Source organism: Pseudophryne corroboree, unplaced genomic scaffold (genome assembly GCF_028390025.1).
Source record: "Pseudophryne corroboree isolate aPseCor3 unplaced genomic scaffold, aPseCor3.hap2 scaffold_410, whole genome shotgun sequence".
Taxonomy (NCBI): Eukaryota; Metazoa; Chordata; class Amphibia; order Anura; family Myobatrachidae; genus Pseudophryne; species Pseudophryne corroboree.
This window is the reverse complement of record NW_026970045.1, coordinates 349,098-367,629: the sequence shown is the minus strand read 5'-3', so window position 1 is coordinate 367,629 and position 18,532 is coordinate 349,098. Positions and strand designations below refer to the sequence as shown.

Genomic DNA, 18,532 nt, shown 5'->3' with positions numbered 1-18,532 from the left:
GCTTTAATGTAAGCTCATTTGCATATAAATGACAGTAAATGTCTGTTTATTTTCAAACAGAACTTTCTTGACCATACTAATTGCTTGAAAGAACTGGGAGCACATGGAAAAGAGTACAAACCATGCTTATAGCAAGGGGAAGCCTGGTGAGAAATCTGCTTTCTTTCAAATTGGGCGCTCACTTTGAGCTGAATGAGGACTGCTGGCATGGCACTCAGGCGACAGGTGGAATCTTGGTCATGCTCTGGTTTCTCTTTAGAACGAATAAATCTTTCGCCTTTTATTAAAGATTTCCGTGGAGAGGAGCAAAACTGAGTTTTATCTCAATTTTTGCATGCCCCATTTTATTGGGTTTTTTTTTATCGGTTTAAAGATAGAACGAGTGTGCTTTAATGTAAGCTCATTTGCATAGAAATGACAGTAAATGTTTGTTTCTTTTCAAACAGAACTTTCTTGACCATGCTAATTGCTTGAAATATCTGGGAGCACATGGAAAACAGTACAAACCATGCTTATAGCAAGGGGAAGCCAGGTGAGAAATCTGTTTTCTTTCAAATTGGGCGCTCACTTTGAGCTGAATGAGGACTGCTGGCATGGCACTCACGCGACAGATGGAATCTTGGTCATGCTCTGGTTTCTCTTCAGAACGAACAAATCTTTCGCCTTTTACTAAAGTTTTCTGTGGAAAAGAGAAAAACTGAGTTTTATCTCAATTTTTGCATGCCCCATATTATTGGGGTTTCTATTATTAGTTTAAAGACAGAACGAGTGTGCTTTCTTAGTAGCTCTGATGTAAGTTTATTTGCATAACAATGACAGTAAATGCCTGTTTCTTTTCAAACAGAACTTTCTTGACCATACTAATTACTTGAAAGATCTGGGAGCACATGGAATAGAGTACAAACCATGCTTATAGCAAGGGGAAGCCTGGTTAGAAATCTGCTTTCTTTCAAATTGGGTGCTCACTTTAAGCTGAATGAGGACTGCTGGCTTTGCACTCAGGCGACAGGTGGAATCTTGGTCATGCTCTGGTTTCTCTTCAAAACGAACAAATCTTTCTCCTTTTACTAAAGATTTCTGTGGAGAGGAGCAAAACTGAGTTTTATCTCAATTTTTGCATGCCCCATATTATTGGGGTTTCTTTTATCAGTTTAAAGACAGAATGAGTGTGCTTTTTTGGTAGCTTTAATGTAAGTTTATTTGCATAACAATGACAGTAAATTCCTGTTTCTTTTCAAACAGAACTTTCTTGACCATACTAATTACTTGAAAGATCTGGGAGCACATGGAATAGAGTACAAACCATGCTTATAGCAAGGGGAAGCCTGGTTAGAAATCTGCTTTCTTTCAAATTGGGTGCTCACTTTAAGCTGAATGAGGACTGCTGGCTTGGCACTCAGGCGACAGGTGGAATCTTGGTCATGCTCTGGTTTCTCTTCAGAATGAACAAATCTTTCGCCTTTTATTAAAGATTTCTGTGGAGGGGAGCAAAACTGAGTTTTATCTCAATTTTTGCATGCCCCATCTTATTGGGGTTTCTTTTATCGGTTTAAAGATAGAACGAGTGTGCTTTAATGTAAGCTCATTTGCATAGAAATGACAGTAAATGTCTGTTTCTTTTCAAACAGGACTTTCTTGACCATACTAATTGCTTGAAAGATCTGGGAGCACATGGAAAAGAGTACAAACCATGCTTATAATAAGGGGAAGCCTGGTGAGAAATCTGCTTTCTTTCTTTCAAATTGGGTGCTCACTTTGAGCTGAATGAGGACTGCTGGCATGGCACTCAGGCGACAGGTGGAATCTTGGTCATGCTCTGGTTTCTCTTCAGAACAAACAAATCTTTCACCTTTTACTAAAGATTTCCGTGGAGAGGAGCAAAACTGAGTTTTATCTCAATTTTTGTATGCCACATCTTATTGAGGTTTATTTTATTGGTTTAAAGATAGAATGAGTGTGCTTTAATGTAAGCTCGTTTGCATAGAAATGACAGTAAATGTCTGTTTCTTTTCAAACAGAACTTTCTTGACCATACTAATTGCTTGAAAGATCTGGGAGCACATGGAAAAGAGTACAAACCATGCTTATAGCAAGGGGAAGCCAGGTGAGAAATCTGCTTTCTTTCAAATTGGGTGCTCACTTTGAGCTGAATGAGGACTGCTGGCATGGCACTCACGCGACAGATGGAATCTTGGTTATGTTCTGGTTTCTCTTCAGAACGAACAAATCTTTCGCCTTTTAGTAAAGTTTTCTGTGGAGAGGAGCAAAACTGAGTTTTATCTCAATTTTTGCATGCCCCATATTATTGGGGTTTCTATTATTAGTTTAAAGACAGAATGATTGTGCTTTCTTAGTAGCTTTGATGTAAGTTTATTTGCATAACAATGACAGTAAATTCCTGTTTCTTTTCAAACAGAACTTTCTTGACCATACTAATTACTTGAAAGATCTGGGAGCACATGGAATAGAGTACAAACCATGATTATAGCAAGGGGAAGCCTGGTTAGAAATCTGCTTTCTTTCAAATTGGGTGCTCACTTTAAGCTGAATGAAGACTGCTGGCTTGGCACTCAGGCGACAGGTTGAATCTTTGTCATGCTCTGGTTTCTCTTCAAAACGAACAAATCTTTCTCCTTTTACTAAAGATTTCTGTGGAGAGGAGCAAAACTGAGTTTTATCTCAATTTTTGTATGCCCCGTCTTATTGAGGTTTCTTTTATTGGTTTAAAGATAGAACGAGTGTGCTTTAATGTAAGCTCATTTGCATAGAAATGACAGTAAATGTCTGTTTATTTTCAAACAGAACTTTCTTGACCATACTAATTGCTTGAAAGAACTGGGAGCACATGGAAAAGAGTACAAACCATGCTTATAGCAAGGGGAAGCCTCGTGAGAAATCTGCTTTCTTTCAAATTGGGCGCTCACTTTGAGCTGAATGAGGACTGCTGGCATGGCACTCAGGCGACAGGAGGAATCTTGGTCATGCTCTGGTTTCTCTTCAGAACGAACAAATCTTTCGCTTTTTATTAAAGATTTCCGTGGAGAGGAGCTAAACTAAGTTTTATCTCAATTTTTGCATGCCCCATATTATTGGGGTTTCTATTATTAGTTTAAAGACAGAACGAGTGTGCTTTCTTAGTAGCTTTGATGTAAGTTTATTTGCATAACAATGACAGTAAATGCCTGTTTATTTTTAAAAGGAACTTTCTTGACCATACTAATTGCTTGAAAGATCTGGGAGCACATGGAAAAGAGTACAAATCATGCTTATAGCAAGGGGAAGCCTGGTGAGAAATCTGCTTTCTTTCTTTCAAATTGGGTGCTCACTTTCAGCTGAATGAGGATTGCTGGCTTGGCACTCAGGCGACAGGTGGAATCTTGGTCATGCTCTGGTTTCTCTTCAGAACAAATAAATCTTTCGCCTTTTACTAAAGATTTCCGTGGAGAGGAGCAAAACTGAGTTTTATCTCAGTTTTTGCATGCCCATTCTTATTGGGGTTTCTTTTATTGGTTTAAAGATAGAACGAGTGTGCTTTAATGTAAGCTCATTTGCATAGAAATGATAGTAAATGTCTGTTTCTTTTCAAACAGAACTTTCTTGACCATACTAATTGCTTGAAAGATCTGGGAGCACGTGGAAAACAGTATAAACCATGCTTATAGCAAGGGGAAGCCAGGTGAGAAATCTGCTATCTTTCAAATTGGGCGCTCACTTTGAGCTGAATGAGGACTGCTGGCATGGCACTCAGGCGACAGGAGGAATCTTGGTCATGCTCTGGTTTCTCTTCAGAACGAACAAATCTTTCTCCTTTTACTAAAGATTTCTGTGGAGAGGAGCAAAACTGAGTTTTATCTCAATTTTTGCATGCCCCATATTATTGGGGTTTCTTTTATCAGTTTAAAGACAGAATGAGTGTGCTTTTTTGGTAGCTTTAATGTAAGTTTATTTGCATAACAATGACAGTAAATTCCTGTTTCTTTTCAAACAGAACTTTCTTGACCATACTAATTACTTGAAAGATCTGGGAGCACATGGAATAGAGTACAAACCATGCTTATAGCAAGGGGAAGCCTGGTTAGAAATCTGCTTTCTTTCAAATTGGGTGCTCACTTTATGCTGAATGAGGACTGCTGGCTTGGCACTCAGGCGATAGGTGGAATCTTGGTCATGCTCTGGTTTCTCTTCAGAACGAACAAATCTTTCACCTTTTACTAAAGATTTCCGTGGAGAGGAGCAAAACTGAGTTTTATCTCAATTTTTGTATGCCCCATATTATTGGGGCTTCTTTTATCGGTTTAAAGATAGAACGAGTGTGCTTTAATGTAAGCTCATTTGCATAGAAATGACAGTAAATGTTTGTTTCTTTTCAAACAGAACTTTCTTGACCATGCTAATTGCTTGAAATATCTGGGAGCACATGGAAAACAGTACAAACCATGCTTATAGCAGGGGGAAGCCAGGTGAGAAATCTGCTTTCTTTCAAATTGGGCGCTCACTTTGAGCTGAATGAGGACTGCTGGCATGGCACTCACGCGACAGATGGAATCTTGGTCATGCTCTGGTTTCTCTTCAGAACGAACAAATCTTTCGCCTTTTACTAAAGTTTTCTGTGGAAAGGAGAAAAACTGAGTTTTATCTCAATTTTTGCATGCCCCATATTATTGGGGTTTCTATTATTAGTTTAAAGACAGAACGAGTGGGCTTTCTTAGTAGCTCTGATGTAAGTTTATTTGCATAACAATGACAGTAAATGCCTGTTTCTTTTCAAACAGAACTTTCTTGACCATACTAATTGCTTGAAAGATCTGGGAGCACATGGAAAAGAGTACAAACCATGCTTATAATAAGGGGAAGCCTGGTGAGAAATCTGCTTCCTTTCTTTCAAATTGGGTGCTCACTTTGAGCTGAATGAGGACTGCTGGCATGGCACTCAGGCGATAGGTGGAATCTTGGTCATGCTCTGGTTTCTCTTCAGAACGAACAAATCTTTCACTTTTTATTAAAGATTTCCGTGGAGAGGAGCAAAACTGAGTTTTATCTCAATTTTTGTATGCCCCATCCTATTGAGGTTTCTTTTATTGGTTTAAAGATAGAACGAGTGTGCTTTAATGTAAGCTCATTTGCATAGAAATGACAGTAAATGTCTGTTTCTTTTCAAACAGAACTTTCTTGACCATACTAATTGCTTGAAAGAACTGGGAGCACATGGAAAAGAGTACAAACCATGCTTATAGCAAGGGGAAGCCTCGTGAGAAATCTGCTTTCTTTCAAATTGGGCGCTCACTTTGAGCTGAATGAGGACTGCTGGCATGGCACTCAGGCGACAGGAGGAATCTTGGTCATGCTCTGGTTTCTTTTCAGAACGAACAAATCTTTCGCCTTTTATTAAAGATTTCCGTGGAGAGGAGCAAAACTAATTTTTTTCTAAATTTTTGCATGCCCCATATTATTGGGGTTTCTATTATTAGTTTAAAGACAGAACGAGTGTGCTTTCTTAGTAGCTTTGATGTAAGTTTATTTGCATAACAATGACAGTAAATGCCTGTTTCTTTTCAAAAGGAACTTTCTTGACCATACTAATTGCTTGAAAGATCTGGGAGCACATGGAAAAGAGTACAAATCATGCTTATAGCAAGGGGAAGCCTGGTGAGAAATCTGCTTTCTTTCTTTCAAATTGGGTGCTCACTTTAAGCTGAATGAGGATTGCTGGCTTGGCACTCAGGCGACAGGTGGAATCTTGGTCATGCTCTGGTTTCTCTTCAGAACAAATAAATCTTTCGCCTTTTACTAAAGATTTCCGTGGAGAGGAGCAAAACTGAGTTTTATCTCAGTTTTTGCATGCCCATTCTTATTGGGGTTTCTTTTATTGGTTTAAAGATAGAACGAGTGTGCTTTAATGTAAGCTCATTTGCATAGAAATGATAGTAAATGTCTGTTTCTTTTCAAACAGAACTTTCTTGACCATACTAATTGCTTGAAAGATCTGGGAGCACGTGGAAAACAGTATAAACCATGCTTATAGCAAGGGGAAGCCAGGTGAGAAATCTGCTATCTTTCAAATTGGGCGCTCACTTTGAGCTGAATGAGGACTGCTGGCATGGCACTCAGGCAATAGGTGGAATCTTGGTCATGCTCTGGTTTCTCTTCAGAACGAACAAATCTTTCACTTTTTATTAAAGATTTCCGTGGAGAGGAGCAAAACTGAGTTTTATCTCAATTTTTGTATGCCCCATCCTATTGAGGTTTCTTTTATTGGTTTAAAGATAGAACGAGTGTGCTTTAATGTAAGCTCATTTGCATAGAAATGACAGTAAATGTCTGTTTCTTTTCAAACAGAACTTTCTTGACCATACTAATTGCTTGAAAGATCTGGGAGCACATGGAAAAGAGTACAAACCATGCTTATAGCAAGGGGAAGCCTGGTGAGAAATCTGCTTTCTTTCTTTCAAATTGGGTGCTCACTTTGAGCTGAATGAGGACTGCTGGCATGGCACTCAGGCGACAGGAGGAATCTTGGTCATGCTCTGGTTTCTCTTCAGAATGAACAAATCTTTCGCCTTTTACTAAAGATTTCTGTGGAGAGGAGCAAAACTGAGTTTTATCTCAATTTTTGCATGCCCCATATTATTGGGGTTTCTTTTATCAGTTTAAAGACAGAATGAGTGTGCTTTTTTGGTAGCTTTAATGTAAGTTTATTTGCATAACAATGACAGTAAATTCCTGTTTCTTTTCAAACAGAACTTTCTTGACCATACTAATTACTTGAAAGATCTGGGAGCACATGGAATAGAGTACAAACCATGCTTATAGCAAGGGGAAGCCTGGTTAGAAATCTGCTTTCTTTCAAATTGGGTGCTCACTTTATGCTGAATGAGGACTGCTGGCTTGGCACTCAGGCGACAGGTGGAATCTTGGTCATGCTCTGGTTTCTCTTCAGAATGAACAAATCTTTCGCCTTTTATTAAAGATTTCTGTGGAGGGGAGCAAAACTGAGTTTTATCTCAATTTTTGCATGCCCCATCTTATTGGGGTTTCTTTTATTGGTTTAAAGATAGAACGAGTGTGCTTTAATGTAAGCTCATTTGCATAGAAATGACAGTAAATGTCTGTTTCTTTTCAAACAGGACTTTCTTGACCATACTAATTGCTTGAAAGATCTGGGAGCACATGGAAAAGAGTACAAACCATGCTTATAATAAGGGGAAGCCTGGTGAGAAATCTGCTTTCTTTCTTTCAAATTGGGTGCTCACTTTGAGCTGAATGAGGACTGCTGGCATGGCACTCAGGCGATAGGTGGAATCTTGGTCATGCTCTGGTTTCTCTTCAGAACAAACAAATCTTTCACCTTTTACTAAAGATTTCCGTGGAGAGGAGCAAAACTGAGTTTTATCTCAATTTTTGTATGCCACATCTTATTGAGGTTTCTTTTATTGGTTTAAAGATAGAACGAGTGTGCTTTAATGTAAGCTCGTTTGCATAGAAATGACAGTAAATGTCTGTTTCTTTTCAAACAGAACTTTCTTGACCATACTAATTGCTTGAAAGATCTGGGAGCACATGGAAAAAAGTACAAACCATGCTTATAGCAAGGGGAAGCCAGGTGAGAAATCTGCTTTCTTTCAAATTGGGTGCTCACTTTGAGCTGAATGAGGACTGCTGGCATGGCACTCACGCGACAGATGGAATCTTGGTTATGTTCTGGTTTCTTTTTAGAACGAACAAATCTTTCGCCTTTTAGTAAAGTTTTCTGTGGAGAGGAGCAAAACTGAGTTTTATCTCAATTTTTGCATGCCCCATATTATTGGGGTTTCTATTATTAGTTTAAAGACAGAACGATTGTGCTTTCTTAGTAGCTTTGATGTAAGTTTATTTGCATAACAATGACAGTAAATTCCTGTTTCTTTTCAAACAGAACTTTCTTGACCATACTAATTACTTGAAAGATCTGGGAGCACATGGAATAGAGTACAAACCATGATTATAGCAAGGGGAAGCCTGGTTAGAAATCTGCTTTCTTTCAAATTGGGTGCTCACTTTAAGCTGAATGAAGACTGCTGGCTTGGCACTCAGGCGACAGGTGGAATCTTTGTCATGCTCTGGTTTCTCTTCAAAACGAACAAATCTTTCTCCTTTTACTAAAGATTTCTGTGGAGAGGAGCAAAACTGAGTTTTATCTCAATTTTTGTATGCCCCGTCTTATTGAGGTTTCTTTTATTGGTTTAAAGATAGAACGAGTGTGCTTTAATGTAAGCTCATTTGCATAGAAATGACAGTAAATGTCTGTTTATTTTCAAACAGAACTTTCTTGACCATACTAATTGCTTGAAAGAACTGGGAGCACATGGAAAAGAGTACAAACCATGCTTATAGCAAGGGGAAGCCTCGTGAGAAATCTGCTTTCTTTCAAATTGGGCGCTCACTTTGAGCTGAATGAGGACTGCTGGCATGGCACTCAGGCGACAGGAGGAATCTTGGTCATGCTCTGGTTTCTCTTCAGAACGAACAAATCTTTCGCCTTTTATTAAAGATTTCCGTGGAGAGGAGCAAAACTAAGTTTTATCTCAATTTTTGCATGCCCCATATTATTGGGGTTTCTATTATTAGTTTAAAGACAGAACGAGTGTGCTTTCTTAGTAGCTTTGATGTAAGTTTATTTGCATAACAATGACAGTAAATGCCTGTTTCTTTTCAAAAGGAACTTTCTTGACCATACTAATTGCTTGAAAGATCTGGGAGCACATGGAAAAGAGTACAAATCATGCTTATAGCAAGGGGAAGCCTGGTGAGAAATCTGCTTTCTTTCTTTCAAATTGGGTGCTCACTTTCAGCTGAATGAGGATTGCTGGCTTGGCACTCAGGCGACAGGTGGAATCTTGGTCATGCTCTGGTTTCTCTTCAGAACAAATAAATCTTTCGCCTTTTACTAAAGATTTCCGTGGAGAGGAGCAAAACTGAGTTTTATCTCAGTTTTTGCATGCCCATTCTTATTGGGGTTTCTTTTATTGGTTTAAAGATAGAACGAGTGTGCTTTAATGTAAGCTCATTTGCATAGAAATGATAGTAAATGTCTGTTTCTTTTCAAACAGAACTTTCTTGACCATACTAATTGCTTGAAAGATCTGGGAGCACGTGGAAAACAGTATAAACCATGCTTATAGCAAGGGGAAGCCAGGTGAGAAATCTGCTATCTTTCAAATTGGGCGCTCACTTTGAGCTGAATGAGGACTGCTGGCATGGCACTCAGGCGACAGGAGGAATCTTGGTCATGGTCTGGTTTCTCTTCAAAACGAACAAATCTTTCACTAAAGATTTCCGTGGAGAGGAGCAAAACTGAGTTTTATCTCAATTTTTGCATGCCCCATCTTATTGGGGTTTCTTTTATCGGTTTAAAGATAGAACGAGTGTGCTTTAATGTAAGCTCATTTGCATAGAAATGACAGTAAATGTCTGTTTCTTTTCAAACAGAACTTTCTTGACAATATTAATTGTTTGAAAGATCTGGGAGCACATGGAAAAGAGTACAAACAATGCTTATAATAAGGGGAAGCCTGGTGAGAAATCTGCTTCCTTTCTTTCAAATTGGGTGCTCACTTTGAGCTGAATGAGGACTGCTGGCATGGCACTCAGGCGATAGGTGGAATCTTGGTCATGCTCTGGTTTCTCTTCAGAACGAACAAATCTTTCACTTTTTATTAAAGATTTCCGTGGAGAGGAGCAAAACTGAGTTTTATCTCAATTTTTGTATGCCCCATCCTATTGAGGTTTCTTTTATTGGTTTAAAGATAGAACGAGTGTGCTTTAATGTAAGCTCATTTGCATAGAAATGACAGTAAATGTCTGTTTATTTTCAAACAGAACTTTCTTGACCATACTAATTGCTTGAAAGAACTGGGAGCACATGGAAAAGAGTACAAACCATGCTTATAGCAAGGGGAAGCCTGGTGAGAAATCTGCTTTCTTTCAAATTGGGCGCTCACTTTGAGCTGAATGAGGACTGCTGGCATGGCACTCAGGCGACAGGAGGAATCTTGGTCATGCTCTGGTTTCTCTTCAGAACGAACAAATCTTTCGCCTTTTATTAAAGATTTCCGTGGAGAGGAGCAAAACTAAGTTATATCTCAATTTTTGCATGCCCCATATTATTGGGGTTTCTATTATTAGTTTAAAGACAGAACGAGTGTGCTTTCTTAGTAGCTTTGATGTAAGTTTATTTGCATAACAATGACAGTAAATGCCTGTTTCTTTTCAAAAGGAACTTTCTTGACCATACTAATTGCTTGAAAGATCTGGGAGCACATGGAAAAGAGTACAAACCATGCTTATAGCAAGGGGAAGCCTGGTGAGAAATCTGCTTTCTTTCTTTCAAATTGGGTGCTCACTTTCAGCTGAATGAGGATTGCTGGCTTGGCACTCAGGCGACAGGTGGAATCTTGGTCATGCTCTGGTTTCTCTTCAGAACAAATAAATCTTTCGCCTTTTACTAAAGATTTCCGTGGAGAGGAGCAAAACTGAGTTTTATCTCAGTTTTTGCATGCCCATTCTTATTGGGGTTTCTTTTATTGGTTTAAAGATAGAACGAGTGTGCTTTAATGTAAGCTCATTTGCATAGAAATGATAGTAAATGTCTGTTTCTTTTCAAACAGAACTTTCTTGACCATACTAATTGCTTGAAAGATCTGGGAGCACGTGGAAAACAGTATAAACCATGCTTATAGCAAGGGGAAGCCAGGTGAGAAATCAGCTATCTTTCAAATTGGGCGCTCACTTTGAGCTGAATGAGGACTGCTGGCATGGCACTCAGGCGACAGGAGGAATCTTGGTCATGCTCTGGTTTCTCTTCAGAACGAACAAATCTTTCATCTTTTACTAAAGATTTCCGTGGAGAGGAGTAAAACTGAGTTTTATCTCAATTTTTGCATGCCCCATCTTATTGGGGTTTCTTTTATCGGTTTAAAGATAGAACGAGTGTGCTTTAATGTAAGCTCATTTGCATAGAAATGACAGTAAATGTCTGTTTCTTTTCAAACAGAACTTTCTTGACCATACTAATTGCTTGAAAGATCTGGGAGCACATGGAAAAGAGTACAAACAATGCTTATAATAAGGGGAAGCCTGGTGAGAAATCTGCTTCCTTTCTTTCAAATTGGGTGCTCACTTTGAGCTGAATGAGGACTGCTGGCATGGCACTCAGGCGATAGGTGGAATCTTGGTCATGCTCTGGTTTCTCTTCAGAACGAACAAATCTTTCACTTTTTATTAAAGATTTCCGTGGAGAGGAGCAAAACTGAGTTTTATCTCAATTTTTGTATGCCCCATCCTATTGAGGTTTCTTTTATTGGTTTAAAGATAGAACGAGTGTGCTTTAATGTAAGCTCATTTGCATAGAAATGACAGTAAATGTCTGTTTCTTTTCAAACAGAACTTTCTTGACCATACTAATAGCTTGAAAGATCTGGGAGCACATGGAAAAGAGTACAAACTATGCTTATAGCAAGGGGAAGCCTGGTGAGAAATCTGCTTTCTTTCAAATTGGGCGCTCACTTTGAGCTGAATGAGGACTGCTGGCATGGCACTCAGGCGACAGGAGGAATCTTGGTCATGCTCTGGTTTCTCTTCAGAATGAATAAATCTTTCGCCTTTTATTAAAGATTTCCGTGGAGAGGAGCAAAACTGAGTTTTATCTCAATTTTTGCATGCCACATCTTATTGGGGATTCTTTTATTGGTTTAAAGATAGAATGAGTGTGCTTTAATGTAAGCTCATTTGCATAGAAATGACAGTAAATGTCTGATTCTTTTCAAACAGAACTTTCTTGACCATACTAATTGCTTGAAAGAACTGGGAGCACATGGAAAAGAGTACAAACCATGCTTATAGCAAGGGGAAGCCTGGTGAGAAATCTGCTTTCTTTCAAATTGGGCGCTCACTTTGAGCTGAATGAGGACTGCTGGCATGGCACTCAGGCGACAGGAGGAATCTTGGTCATGCTCTGGTTTCTCTTCAGAATGAATAAATCTTTCGCCTTTTATTAAAGATTTCCGTGGAGAGGAGCAAAACTGAGTTTTATCTCAATTTTTGCATGCCCCATCTTATTGGGGATTCTTTTATTGGTTTAAAGATAGAACGAGTGTGCTTTAATGTAAGCTCATTTGCATAGAAATGACAGTAAATGTCTGATTCTTTTCAAACAGAACTTTCTTGACCATACTAATTGCTTGAAAGATCTGTGAGCACATGGAAAACAGTATAAACCATGCTTATAGCAAGGGGAAGCCAGGTGAGAAATCTGATTTCTTTCAAATTGGGCGCTCACTTTAAGCTGAATAAGGACTGCTGGCTTGGCACTCAGGCGACAGGTGGAATCTTGGTCATGCTTTGGTTTCTCTTCAGAACGAACAAATCTTTCTCCTTTTACTAAAGATTTCTGTGGAGAGGAGCAAAACTGAGTTTTATCTCAATTTTTGTATGCCCCGTCTTATTTAGGTTTCTTTTATCAGTTTAAAGACAGAATGAGTGTGCTTTCTTGTTAGCTTTAATGAAGTTTATTTGCATAACAATGACAGTAAATTCCTGTTTCTTTTCAAACAGAACTTTCTTGACCATACTAATTACTTGAAAGATCTGGGAGCACATGGAATAGAGTACAAACCATGCTTATAGCAAGGGGAAGCTTGGTTAGAAATCTGCTTTCTTTCAAATTGGGTGCTCACTTTAAGCTGAATGAAGACTGCTGGCTTGGCACTCAGGCGACAGGTGGAATCTTTGTCATGCTCTGGTTTCTCTTCAGAACGAACAAATCTTTCTCCTTTTACTAAAGATTTCTGTGGAGAGGAGCAAAACTGAGTTTTATCTCAATTTTTGTATGCCCCGTCTTATTGAGGTTTCTTTTATTGGTTTAAAGATAGAACGAGTGTGCTTTAATGTAAGCTCATTTGCATAGAAATGACAGTAAATGTCTGTTTATTTTCAAACAGAACTTTCTTGACCATACTAATTGCTTGAAAGAACTGGGAGCACATGGAAAAGAGTACAAACCATGCTTATAGCAAGGGGAAGCCAGGTGAGAAATCTGCTATCTTTCAAATTGGGCGCTCACTTTGAGCTGAATGAGGACTGCTGGCATGGCACTCAGGCGACAGGAGGCACCTTGGTCATGCTCTGGTTTCTCTTCAGAACGAACAAATCTTTCACCTTTTACTAAAGATTTCCGTGGAGAGGAGCAAAACTGAGTTTTATCTCAATGTTTGCATGCCCCATGTTATTGGGGTTTCTTTTATCAGTTTAAAGACAGAATGAGTGTGCTTTCTTGTTAGCTTTAATGTAAGTTTATTTGCATAACAATGACAGTAAATTCCTGTTTCTTTTCAAACAGAACTTTCTTGACCATACTAATTACTTGAAAGATCTGGGAGCACATGGAATAGAGTACAAACCATGATTATAGCAAGGGGAAGCCTGGTTAGAAATCTGCTTTCTTTCAAATTGGGTGCTCACTTTAAGCTGAATGAAGACTGCTGGCTTGGCACTCAGGCGACAGGTGGAATCTTTGTCATGCTCTGGTTTCTCTTCAAAACGAACAAATCTTTCTCCTTTTACTAAAGATTTCTGTGGAGAGGAGCAAAACTGAGTTTTATCTCAATTTTTGTATGCCCCGTCTTATTGAGGTTTCTTTTATTGGTTTAAAGATAGAACGAGTGTGCTTTAATGTAAGCTCATTTGCATAGAAATTACAGTAAATGTCTGTTTATTTTCAAACAGAACTTTCTTGACCATACTAATTGCTTGAAAGAACTGGGAGCACATGGAAAAGAGTACAAACCATGCTTATAGCAAGGGGAAGCCTGGTGAGAAATCTGCTTTCTTTCAAATTGGGCGCTCACTTTGAGCTGAATGAGGACTGCTGGCATGGCACTCAGGCGACAGGAGGAATCTTGGTCATGCTCTGGTTTCTCTTCAGAACGAACAAATCTTTCGCCTTTTTTTAAAGATTTCCGTGGAGAGGAGCAAAACTAAGTTTTATCTCAATTTTTGCATGCCCCATATTATTGGGGTTTCTATTATTAGTTTAAAGACAGAACGAGTGTGCTTTCTTAGAAGCTTTGATGTTAGTTTATTTGCATAACAATGACAGTAAATGCCTGTTTCTTTTCAAAAGGAACTTTCTTGACCATACTAATTGCTTGAAAGATCTGGGAGCACATGGAAAAGAGTACAAACCATGCTTATAGCAAGGGGAAGCCTGGTGAGAAATCTGCTTTCTTTCTTTCAAATTGGGTGCTCACTTTCAGCTGAATGAGGATTGCTGGCTTGGCACTCAGGCGACAGGTGGAATCTTGGTCATGCTCTGGTTTCTCTTCAGAACAAATAAATCTTTCGCCTTTTACTAAAGATTTCCGTAGAGAGGAGCAAAACTGAGTTTTATCTCAGTTTTTGCATGCCCATTCTTATTGGGGTTTCTTTTATTGGTTTAAAGATAGAACGAGTGTGCTTTAATGTAAGCTCATTTGCATAGAAATGATAGTAAATGTCTGTTTCTTTTCAAACAGAACTTTCTTGACCATACTAATTGCTTGAAAGATCTGGGAGCACGTGGAAAACAGTATAAACCATGCTTATAGCAAGGGGAAGCCAGGTGAGAAATCTGCTATCTTTCAAATTGGGCGCTCACTTTGAGCTGAATGAGGACTGCTGGCATGGCACTCAGGCGACAGGAGGAATCTTGGTCATGCTCTGGTTTCTCTTCAGAACGAACAAATCTTTCATCTTTTACTAAAGATTTCCGTGGAGAGGAGTAAAACTGAGTTTTATCTCAATTTTTGCATGCCCCATCTTATTGGGGTTTCTTTTATCGGTTTAAAGATAGAACGAGTGTGCTTTAATGTAAGCTCATTTGCATAGAAATGACAGTAAATGTCTGTTTCTTTTCAAACAGAACTTTCTTGACCATACTAATTGCTTGAAAGATATGGGAGCACATGGAAAAGAGTACAAACAATGCTTATAAGGGGAAGCCTGGTGAGAAATCTGCTTCCTTTCTTTCAAATTGGGTGCTCACTTTGAGCTGAATGAGGACTGCTGGCATGGCACTCAGGCGATAGGTGGAATCTTGGTCATGCTCTCGTTTCTCTTCAGAACGAACAAATCTTTCACTTTTTATTAAAGATTTCCGTGGAGAGGAGCAAAACTGAGTTTTATCTCAATTTTTGTATGCCCCATCCTATTGAGGTTTCTTTTATTGGTTTAAAGATAGAACGAGTGTGCTTTAATGTAAGCTCATTTGCATAGAAATGACAGTAAATGTCTGTTTCTTTTCAAACAGAACTTTCTTGACCATACTAATTGCTTGAAAGATCAGGGAGCACATGGAAAAGAGTACAAACCATGCTTATAGCAAGGGGAAGCCTGGTGAGAAATCTGCTTTCTTTCTTTCAAATTGGGTGCTCACTTTGAGCTGAATGAGGACTGCTGGCATGGCACTCAGGCGACAGGAGGAATCTTGGTCATGCTCTGGTTTCTCTTCAGAATGAACAAATCTTTCGCCTTTTACTAAAGATTTCCGTGGAGAGGAGCAAAACTGAGTTTTATCTCAATTTTTGCATGCCCCATATTATTGGGTTTTCTTTTATCAGTTTAAAGACAGAATGAGTGTGCTTTCTTGGTAGCTTTAATGTAAGTTTATTTGCATAACAATGACAGTAAATTCCTGTTTCTTTTCAAACAGAACTTTCTTGACCATACTAATTACTTGAAAGATCTGGGAGCACATGGAATAGAGTACAAACCATGCTTATAGCAAGGGGAAGCCTGGTTAGAAATCTGCTTTCTTTCAAATTGGGTGCTCACTTTAAGCTGAATGAGGACTGCTGGCTTGGCACTCAGGCGACAGGTGGAATCTTGGTCATGCTCTGGTTTCTCTTCAGAACGAACAAATCTTTCACCTTTTACTAAAGATTTCTGTGGAGAGGAGCAAAACTGAGTTTTATCTCAATTTTTGTATGCCCCGTCTTATTGAGGTTTCTTTTATTGGTTTAAAGAAAGAACTAGTGTGCTTTAATGTAAGCTCATTTGCATAGAAATAACAGTAAATGTCTGTTTATTTTCAAACAGAACTTTCTTGACCATACTAATTGCTTGAAAGAACTGGGAGCACATGGAAAAGAGTACAAACCATGCTTATAGCAAGGGGAAGCCTGGTGAGAAATCTGCTTTCTTTCAAATTGGGCGCTCACTTTGAGCTGAATGAGGACTGCTGGCATGGTACTCAGGCGACAGGAGGAATCTTGGTCATGCTCTGGTTTCTCTTCAGAATGAATAAATCTTTCGCCTTTTATTAAAGATTTCCGTGGAGAGGAGCAAAACTGAGTTTTATCTCAATTTTTGCATGCCCCATCTTATTGGGGATTCTTTTATCGGTTTAAAGATAGAACGAGTGTGCTTTAATGTAAGCTCATTTGCATAGAAATAACAGTAAATGTCTGTTTATTTTCAAACAGAACTTTCTTGACCATACTAATTGCTTGAAAGATCTGTGAGCACATGGAAAACAGTATAAACCATGCTTATAGCAAGGGGAAGCCAGGTGAGAAATCTGATTTCTTTCAAATTGGGCGCTCACTTTAAGCTGAATAAGGACTGCTGGCTTGGCACTCAGGCGACAGGTGGAATCTTGGTCATGCTCTGGTTTCTCTTCAGAATGAACAAATCTTTCTCCTTTTACTAAAGATTTCTGTGGAGAGGAGCAAAACTGAGTTTTATCTCAATTTTTGTATGCCCCGTCTTATTGAGGTTTCTTTTATCAGTTTAAAGACAGAATGAGTGTGCTTTCTTGTTAGCTTTAATGTAAGTTTATTTGCTTAACAATGACAGTAAATTCCTGTTTCTTTTCAAACAGAACTTTCTTGACCATACTAATTACTTGAAAGATCTGGGAGCACATGGAATAGAGTAAAAACCATGCTTATAGCAAGGGGAAGCCTGGTTAGAAATCTGCTTTCTTTCAAATTGGGTGCTCACTTTAAGCTGAATGAAGACTGCTGGCTTGGCACTCAGGCGACAGGTGGAATCTTTGTCATGCTCTGGTTTCTCTTCAGAACAAATAAATCTTTCGCCTTTTACTAAAGATTTTCGTGGAGAGGAGCAAAACTGAGTTTTATCTCAATTTTTGCATGCCCATCTTATTGGGGTTTCTTTTATCGGTTTAAAGATAGAACGAGTGTGCTTTAATGTAAGCTCATTTGCATAGAAATGACAGTAAATGTCTGTTTCTTTTCAAACAGAACTTTCTTGACCATACTAATTGCTTGAAAGATCTGGGAGCACGTGGAAAACAGTATAAACCATGCTTATAGCAAGAGGAAGCCAGGTGAGAAATCTGCTTTCTTTCAAATTGGGCGCTCACTTTGAGCTGAATGAGGACTGCTGGCAAGACACTCAGGCGACAGGCGGAATCTTGGTCATGCTCTGGTTTCTCTTCAGAACGAACAAATCTTTTGCCTTTTACTATAGATTTCCGTGGAGAGGAGCAAAACTGAGTTTTATCTCAATTTTTGCATGCCCCATATTATTGGGGTTTCTTTTATCAGTTTAAAGATAGAATGAGTGTGCTTTCTATGTAGCTTTGATGTAAGTTTATTTGCATAACAATGACAGTAAATGCCTGTTTCTTTTCAAAATGAACTTTCTTGACCATACTAATTGTTTGAAAGATCTGGGAGCACATGGAAAAGAGTACAAACCATGCTTATAATAAGGGAAAGCCTGGTGAGAAATCTGCTTTCTTTCTTTCAAATTGGGTGCTCACTTTGAGCTGAATGAGGACTGCTGGCATGGACTCAGGCGATAGGTGGAATCTTGGTCATGCTCTGGTTTCTCTTCAGAACAAATAAATCTTTCGCCTTTTACTAAAGATTTCCGTGGAGAGGAGCAAAACTGAGTTTTATCTCAATTTTTGCATGCCCCATCTTATTGGGGTTTCTTTTATTGGTTTAAAGATAGAACGAGTGTGCTTTAATGTAAGCTCATGTGCATAGAAATGACAGTAAATGTCTGTTTCTTTTCAAACAGTACTTTCTTGACCATACTAATTGCTTGAAAGATCTGGGAGCACGTGGAAAACAGTATAAACCATGCTTATAGCAAGGGGAAGCCAGGTGAGAAATCTGCTATCTTTCAAATTGGGCGCTCACTTTGAGCTGAATGAGGACTGCTGGCTTGGCACTCAGGCGACAGGCGGAATCTTGGTCATGCTCTGGTTTCTCTTCAGAACGAACAAATCTTTCGCCTTTTACTATAGATTTCCGTGGAGAGGAGCAAAACTGAGTTTTATCTCAATTTTTGCATGCCCCATATTATTGGGGTTTCTTTTATCAGTTTAAAGATAGAATGAGTGTGCTTTCTATGTAGCTTTGATGTAAGTTTATTTGCATAACAATGACAGTAAATGCCTGTTTCTTTTCAAAATGAACTTTCTTGACCATACTAATTGTTTGAAAGATCTGGGAGCACATGGAAAAGAGTACAAACCATGCTTATA

General features: G+C 38.8%; 46 non-coding genes and 1 pseudogene across 46 annotated transcripts; all 47 read left to right on the top strand.

Annotated features, from left to right (window-relative positions):
* The first annotated feature begins 239 nt into the window (after nucleotides 1–239).
* LOC135024963 (U5 spliceosomal RNA) lies at nucleotides 240–355 on the top strand. Its single transcript, XR_010221772.1, has one exon. It is a non-coding gene; the product is annotated as a U5 spliceosomal RNA (small nuclear RNA).
* A 270-nt stretch (nucleotides 356–625) lies between these two features.
* Nucleotides 626–741, top strand: LOC135024570 (U5 spliceosomal RNA). Its single transcript, XR_010221388.1, has one exon. It is a non-coding gene; the product is annotated as a U5 spliceosomal RNA (small nuclear RNA).
* A 282-nt stretch (nucleotides 742–1,023) lies between these two features.
* LOC135024937 (U5 spliceosomal RNA) lies at nucleotides 1,024–1,139 on the top strand. Its single transcript, XR_010221747.1, has one exon. It is a non-coding gene; the product is annotated as a U5 spliceosomal RNA (small nuclear RNA).
* Nucleotides 1,140–1,421: 282 nt separating this feature from the next.
* On the top strand, nucleotides 1,422–1,537 carry LOC135024378 (U5 spliceosomal RNA). Its single transcript, XR_010221203.1, has one exon. It is a non-coding gene; the product is annotated as a U5 spliceosomal RNA (small nuclear RNA).
* A 274-nt stretch (nucleotides 1,538–1,811) lies between these two features.
* LOC135025031 (U5 spliceosomal RNA) lies at nucleotides 1,812–1,927 on the top strand. Its single transcript, XR_010221838.1, has one exon. It is a non-coding gene; the product is annotated as a U5 spliceosomal RNA (small nuclear RNA).
* Nucleotides 1,928–2,197: 270 nt separating this feature from the next.
* Nucleotides 2,198–2,313, top strand: LOC135024536 (U5 spliceosomal RNA). The gene has a single exon (XR_010221354.1). It is a non-coding gene; the product is annotated as a U5 spliceosomal RNA (small nuclear RNA).
* Nucleotides 2,314–2,595: 282 nt separating this feature from the next.
* LOC135024423 (U5 spliceosomal RNA) lies at nucleotides 2,596–2,711 on the top strand. The gene has a single exon (XR_010221246.1). It is a non-coding gene; the product is annotated as a U5 spliceosomal RNA (small nuclear RNA).
* Nucleotides 2,712–2,981: 270 nt separating this feature from the next.
* LOC135024479 (U5 spliceosomal RNA) lies at nucleotides 2,982–3,097 on the top strand. Its single transcript, XR_010221299.1, has one exon. It is a non-coding gene; the product is annotated as a U5 spliceosomal RNA (small nuclear RNA).
* Nucleotides 3,098–3,383: 286 nt separating this feature from the next.
* On the top strand, nucleotides 3,384–3,499 carry LOC135025045 (U5 spliceosomal RNA). The gene has a single exon (XR_010221852.1). It is a non-coding gene; the product is annotated as a U5 spliceosomal RNA (small nuclear RNA).
* A 270-nt stretch (nucleotides 3,500–3,769) lies between these two features.
* Nucleotides 3,770–3,885, top strand: LOC135024967 (U5 spliceosomal RNA). The gene has a single exon (XR_010221776.1). It is a non-coding gene; the product is annotated as a U5 spliceosomal RNA (small nuclear RNA).
* A 282-nt stretch (nucleotides 3,886–4,167) lies between these two features.
* LOC135024621 (U5 spliceosomal RNA) lies at nucleotides 4,168–4,283 on the top strand. Its single transcript, XR_010221434.1, has one exon. It is a non-coding gene; the product is annotated as a U5 spliceosomal RNA (small nuclear RNA).
* Nucleotides 4,284–4,553: 270 nt separating this feature from the next.
* On the top strand, nucleotides 4,554–4,669 carry LOC135024497 (U5 spliceosomal RNA). The gene has a single exon (XR_010221318.1). It is a non-coding gene; the product is annotated as a U5 spliceosomal RNA (small nuclear RNA).
* Nucleotides 4,670–4,955: 286 nt separating this feature from the next.
* LOC135024535 (U5 spliceosomal RNA) lies at nucleotides 4,956–5,071 on the top strand. The gene has a single exon (XR_010221353.1). It is a non-coding gene; the product is annotated as a U5 spliceosomal RNA (small nuclear RNA).
* Nucleotides 5,072–5,341: 270 nt separating this feature from the next.
* On the top strand, nucleotides 5,342–5,457 carry LOC135024493 (U5 spliceosomal RNA). The gene has a single exon (XR_010221314.1). It is a non-coding gene; the product is annotated as a U5 spliceosomal RNA (small nuclear RNA).
* A 286-nt stretch (nucleotides 5,458–5,743) lies between these two features.
* Nucleotides 5,744–5,859, top strand: LOC135025044 (U5 spliceosomal RNA). Its single transcript, XR_010221851.1, has one exon. It is a non-coding gene; the product is annotated as a U5 spliceosomal RNA (small nuclear RNA).
* Nucleotides 5,860–6,129: 270 nt separating this feature from the next.
* LOC135024534 (U5 spliceosomal RNA) lies at nucleotides 6,130–6,245 on the top strand. The gene has a single exon (XR_010221352.1). It is a non-coding gene; the product is annotated as a U5 spliceosomal RNA (small nuclear RNA).
* Nucleotides 6,246–6,519: 274 nt separating this feature from the next.
* Nucleotides 6,520–6,635, top strand: LOC135024795 (U5 spliceosomal RNA). The gene has a single exon (XR_010221608.1). It is a non-coding gene; the product is annotated as a U5 spliceosomal RNA (small nuclear RNA).
* A 282-nt stretch (nucleotides 6,636–6,917) lies between these two features.
* On the top strand, nucleotides 6,918–7,033 carry LOC135024377 (U5 spliceosomal RNA). The gene has a single exon (XR_010221202.1). It is a non-coding gene; the product is annotated as a U5 spliceosomal RNA (small nuclear RNA).
* Nucleotides 7,034–7,307: 274 nt separating this feature from the next.
* Nucleotides 7,308–7,423, top strand: LOC135025030 (U5 spliceosomal RNA). The gene has a single exon (XR_010221837.1). It is a non-coding gene; the product is annotated as a U5 spliceosomal RNA (small nuclear RNA).
* Nucleotides 7,424–7,693: 270 nt separating this feature from the next.
* Nucleotides 7,694–7,809, top strand: LOC135024567 (U5 spliceosomal RNA). The gene has a single exon (XR_010221386.1). It is a non-coding gene; the product is annotated as a U5 spliceosomal RNA (small nuclear RNA).
* Nucleotides 7,810–8,091: 282 nt separating this feature from the next.
* LOC135024422 (U5 spliceosomal RNA) lies at nucleotides 8,092–8,207 on the top strand. Its single transcript, XR_010221245.1, has one exon. It is a non-coding gene; the product is annotated as a U5 spliceosomal RNA (small nuclear RNA).
* A 270-nt stretch (nucleotides 8,208–8,477) lies between these two features.
* LOC135024972 (U5 spliceosomal RNA) lies at nucleotides 8,478–8,593 on the top strand. The gene has a single exon (XR_010221780.1). It is a non-coding gene; the product is annotated as a U5 spliceosomal RNA (small nuclear RNA).
* Nucleotides 8,594–8,879: 286 nt separating this feature from the next.
* On the top strand, nucleotides 8,880–8,995 carry LOC135025043 (U5 spliceosomal RNA). The gene has a single exon (XR_010221850.1). It is a non-coding gene; the product is annotated as a U5 spliceosomal RNA (small nuclear RNA).
* A 270-nt stretch (nucleotides 8,996–9,265) lies between these two features.
* Nucleotides 9,266–9,374, top strand: LOC135024594 (U5 spliceosomal RNA; annotated as a pseudogene).
* A 274-nt stretch (nucleotides 9,375–9,648) lies between these two features.
* On the top strand, nucleotides 9,649–9,764 carry LOC135024533 (U5 spliceosomal RNA). Its single transcript, XR_010221351.1, has one exon. It is a non-coding gene; the product is annotated as a U5 spliceosomal RNA (small nuclear RNA).
* A 270-nt stretch (nucleotides 9,765–10,034) lies between these two features.
* LOC135024996 (U5 spliceosomal RNA) lies at nucleotides 10,035–10,150 on the top strand. Its single transcript, XR_010221803.1, has one exon. It is a non-coding gene; the product is annotated as a U5 spliceosomal RNA (small nuclear RNA).
* Nucleotides 10,151–10,436: 286 nt separating this feature from the next.
* On the top strand, nucleotides 10,437–10,552 carry LOC135025042 (U5 spliceosomal RNA). Its single transcript, XR_010221849.1, has one exon. It is a non-coding gene; the product is annotated as a U5 spliceosomal RNA (small nuclear RNA).
* Nucleotides 10,553–10,822: 270 nt separating this feature from the next.
* Nucleotides 10,823–10,938, top strand: LOC135025050 (U5 spliceosomal RNA). The gene has a single exon (XR_010221857.1). It is a non-coding gene; the product is annotated as a U5 spliceosomal RNA (small nuclear RNA).
* Nucleotides 10,939–11,212: 274 nt separating this feature from the next.
* Nucleotides 11,213–11,328, top strand: LOC135024531 (U5 spliceosomal RNA). The gene has a single exon (XR_010221349.1). It is a non-coding gene; the product is annotated as a U5 spliceosomal RNA (small nuclear RNA).
* Nucleotides 11,329–11,598: 270 nt separating this feature from the next.
* LOC135025054 (U5 spliceosomal RNA) lies at nucleotides 11,599–11,714 on the top strand. The gene has a single exon (XR_010221861.1). It is a non-coding gene; the product is annotated as a U5 spliceosomal RNA (small nuclear RNA).
* Nucleotides 11,715–11,984: 270 nt separating this feature from the next.
* LOC135024840 (U5 spliceosomal RNA) lies at nucleotides 11,985–12,100 on the top strand. The gene has a single exon (XR_010221651.1). It is a non-coding gene; the product is annotated as a U5 spliceosomal RNA (small nuclear RNA).
* Nucleotides 12,101–12,370: 270 nt separating this feature from the next.
* LOC135024548 (U5 spliceosomal RNA) lies at nucleotides 12,371–12,486 on the top strand. Its single transcript, XR_010221366.1, has one exon. It is a non-coding gene; the product is annotated as a U5 spliceosomal RNA (small nuclear RNA).
* Nucleotides 12,487–12,767: 281 nt separating this feature from the next.
* On the top strand, nucleotides 12,768–12,883 carry LOC135024461 (U5 spliceosomal RNA). The gene has a single exon (XR_010221282.1). It is a non-coding gene; the product is annotated as a U5 spliceosomal RNA (small nuclear RNA).
* Nucleotides 12,884–13,153: 270 nt separating this feature from the next.
* On the top strand, nucleotides 13,154–13,269 carry LOC135024961 (U5 spliceosomal RNA). Its single transcript, XR_010221770.1, has one exon. It is a non-coding gene; the product is annotated as a U5 spliceosomal RNA (small nuclear RNA).
* Nucleotides 13,270–13,551: 282 nt separating this feature from the next.
* On the top strand, nucleotides 13,552–13,667 carry LOC135024420 (U5 spliceosomal RNA). Its single transcript, XR_010221243.1, has one exon. It is a non-coding gene; the product is annotated as a U5 spliceosomal RNA (small nuclear RNA).
* Nucleotides 13,668–13,937: 270 nt separating this feature from the next.
* Nucleotides 13,938–14,053, top strand: LOC135024419 (U5 spliceosomal RNA). Its single transcript, XR_010221242.1, has one exon. It is a non-coding gene; the product is annotated as a U5 spliceosomal RNA (small nuclear RNA).
* Nucleotides 14,054–14,339: 286 nt separating this feature from the next.
* On the top strand, nucleotides 14,340–14,455 carry LOC135024494 (U5 spliceosomal RNA). Its single transcript, XR_010221315.1, has one exon. It is a non-coding gene; the product is annotated as a U5 spliceosomal RNA (small nuclear RNA).
* A 270-nt stretch (nucleotides 14,456–14,725) lies between these two features.
* Nucleotides 14,726–14,841, top strand: LOC135025049 (U5 spliceosomal RNA). Its single transcript, XR_010221856.1, has one exon. It is a non-coding gene; the product is annotated as a U5 spliceosomal RNA (small nuclear RNA).
* A 271-nt stretch (nucleotides 14,842–15,112) lies between these two features.
* On the top strand, nucleotides 15,113–15,228 carry LOC135024572 (U5 spliceosomal RNA). Its single transcript, XR_010221390.1, has one exon. It is a non-coding gene; the product is annotated as a U5 spliceosomal RNA (small nuclear RNA).
* A 274-nt stretch (nucleotides 15,229–15,502) lies between these two features.
* On the top strand, nucleotides 15,503–15,618 carry LOC135024780 (U5 spliceosomal RNA). Its single transcript, XR_010221593.1, has one exon. It is a non-coding gene; the product is annotated as a U5 spliceosomal RNA (small nuclear RNA).
* A 282-nt stretch (nucleotides 15,619–15,900) lies between these two features.
* On the top strand, nucleotides 15,901–16,016 carry LOC135024415 (U5 spliceosomal RNA). The gene has a single exon (XR_010221239.1). It is a non-coding gene; the product is annotated as a U5 spliceosomal RNA (small nuclear RNA).
* A 270-nt stretch (nucleotides 16,017–16,286) lies between these two features.
* On the top strand, nucleotides 16,287–16,402 carry LOC135024839 (U5 spliceosomal RNA). Its single transcript, XR_010221650.1, has one exon. It is a non-coding gene; the product is annotated as a U5 spliceosomal RNA (small nuclear RNA).
* Nucleotides 16,403–16,672: 270 nt separating this feature from the next.
* LOC135024498 (U5 spliceosomal RNA) lies at nucleotides 16,673–16,788 on the top strand. Its single transcript, XR_010221319.1, has one exon. It is a non-coding gene; the product is annotated as a U5 spliceosomal RNA (small nuclear RNA).
* Nucleotides 16,789–17,070: 282 nt separating this feature from the next.
* LOC135024436 (U5 spliceosomal RNA) lies at nucleotides 17,071–17,185 on the top strand. Its single transcript, XR_010221259.1, has one exon. It is a non-coding gene; the product is annotated as a U5 spliceosomal RNA (small nuclear RNA).
* A 270-nt stretch (nucleotides 17,186–17,455) lies between these two features.
* LOC135024792 (U5 spliceosomal RNA) lies at nucleotides 17,456–17,571 on the top strand. Its single transcript, XR_010221605.1, has one exon. It is a non-coding gene; the product is annotated as a U5 spliceosomal RNA (small nuclear RNA).
* A 285-nt stretch (nucleotides 17,572–17,856) lies between these two features.
* Nucleotides 17,857–17,972, top strand: LOC135024662 (U5 spliceosomal RNA). The gene has a single exon (XR_010221476.1). It is a non-coding gene; the product is annotated as a U5 spliceosomal RNA (small nuclear RNA).
* Nucleotides 17,973–18,242: 270 nt separating this feature from the next.
* On the top strand, nucleotides 18,243–18,358 carry LOC135024791 (U5 spliceosomal RNA). Its single transcript, XR_010221604.1, has one exon. It is a non-coding gene; the product is annotated as a U5 spliceosomal RNA (small nuclear RNA).
* The last annotated feature ends 174 nt before the right edge of the window (nucleotides 18,359–18,532 follow it).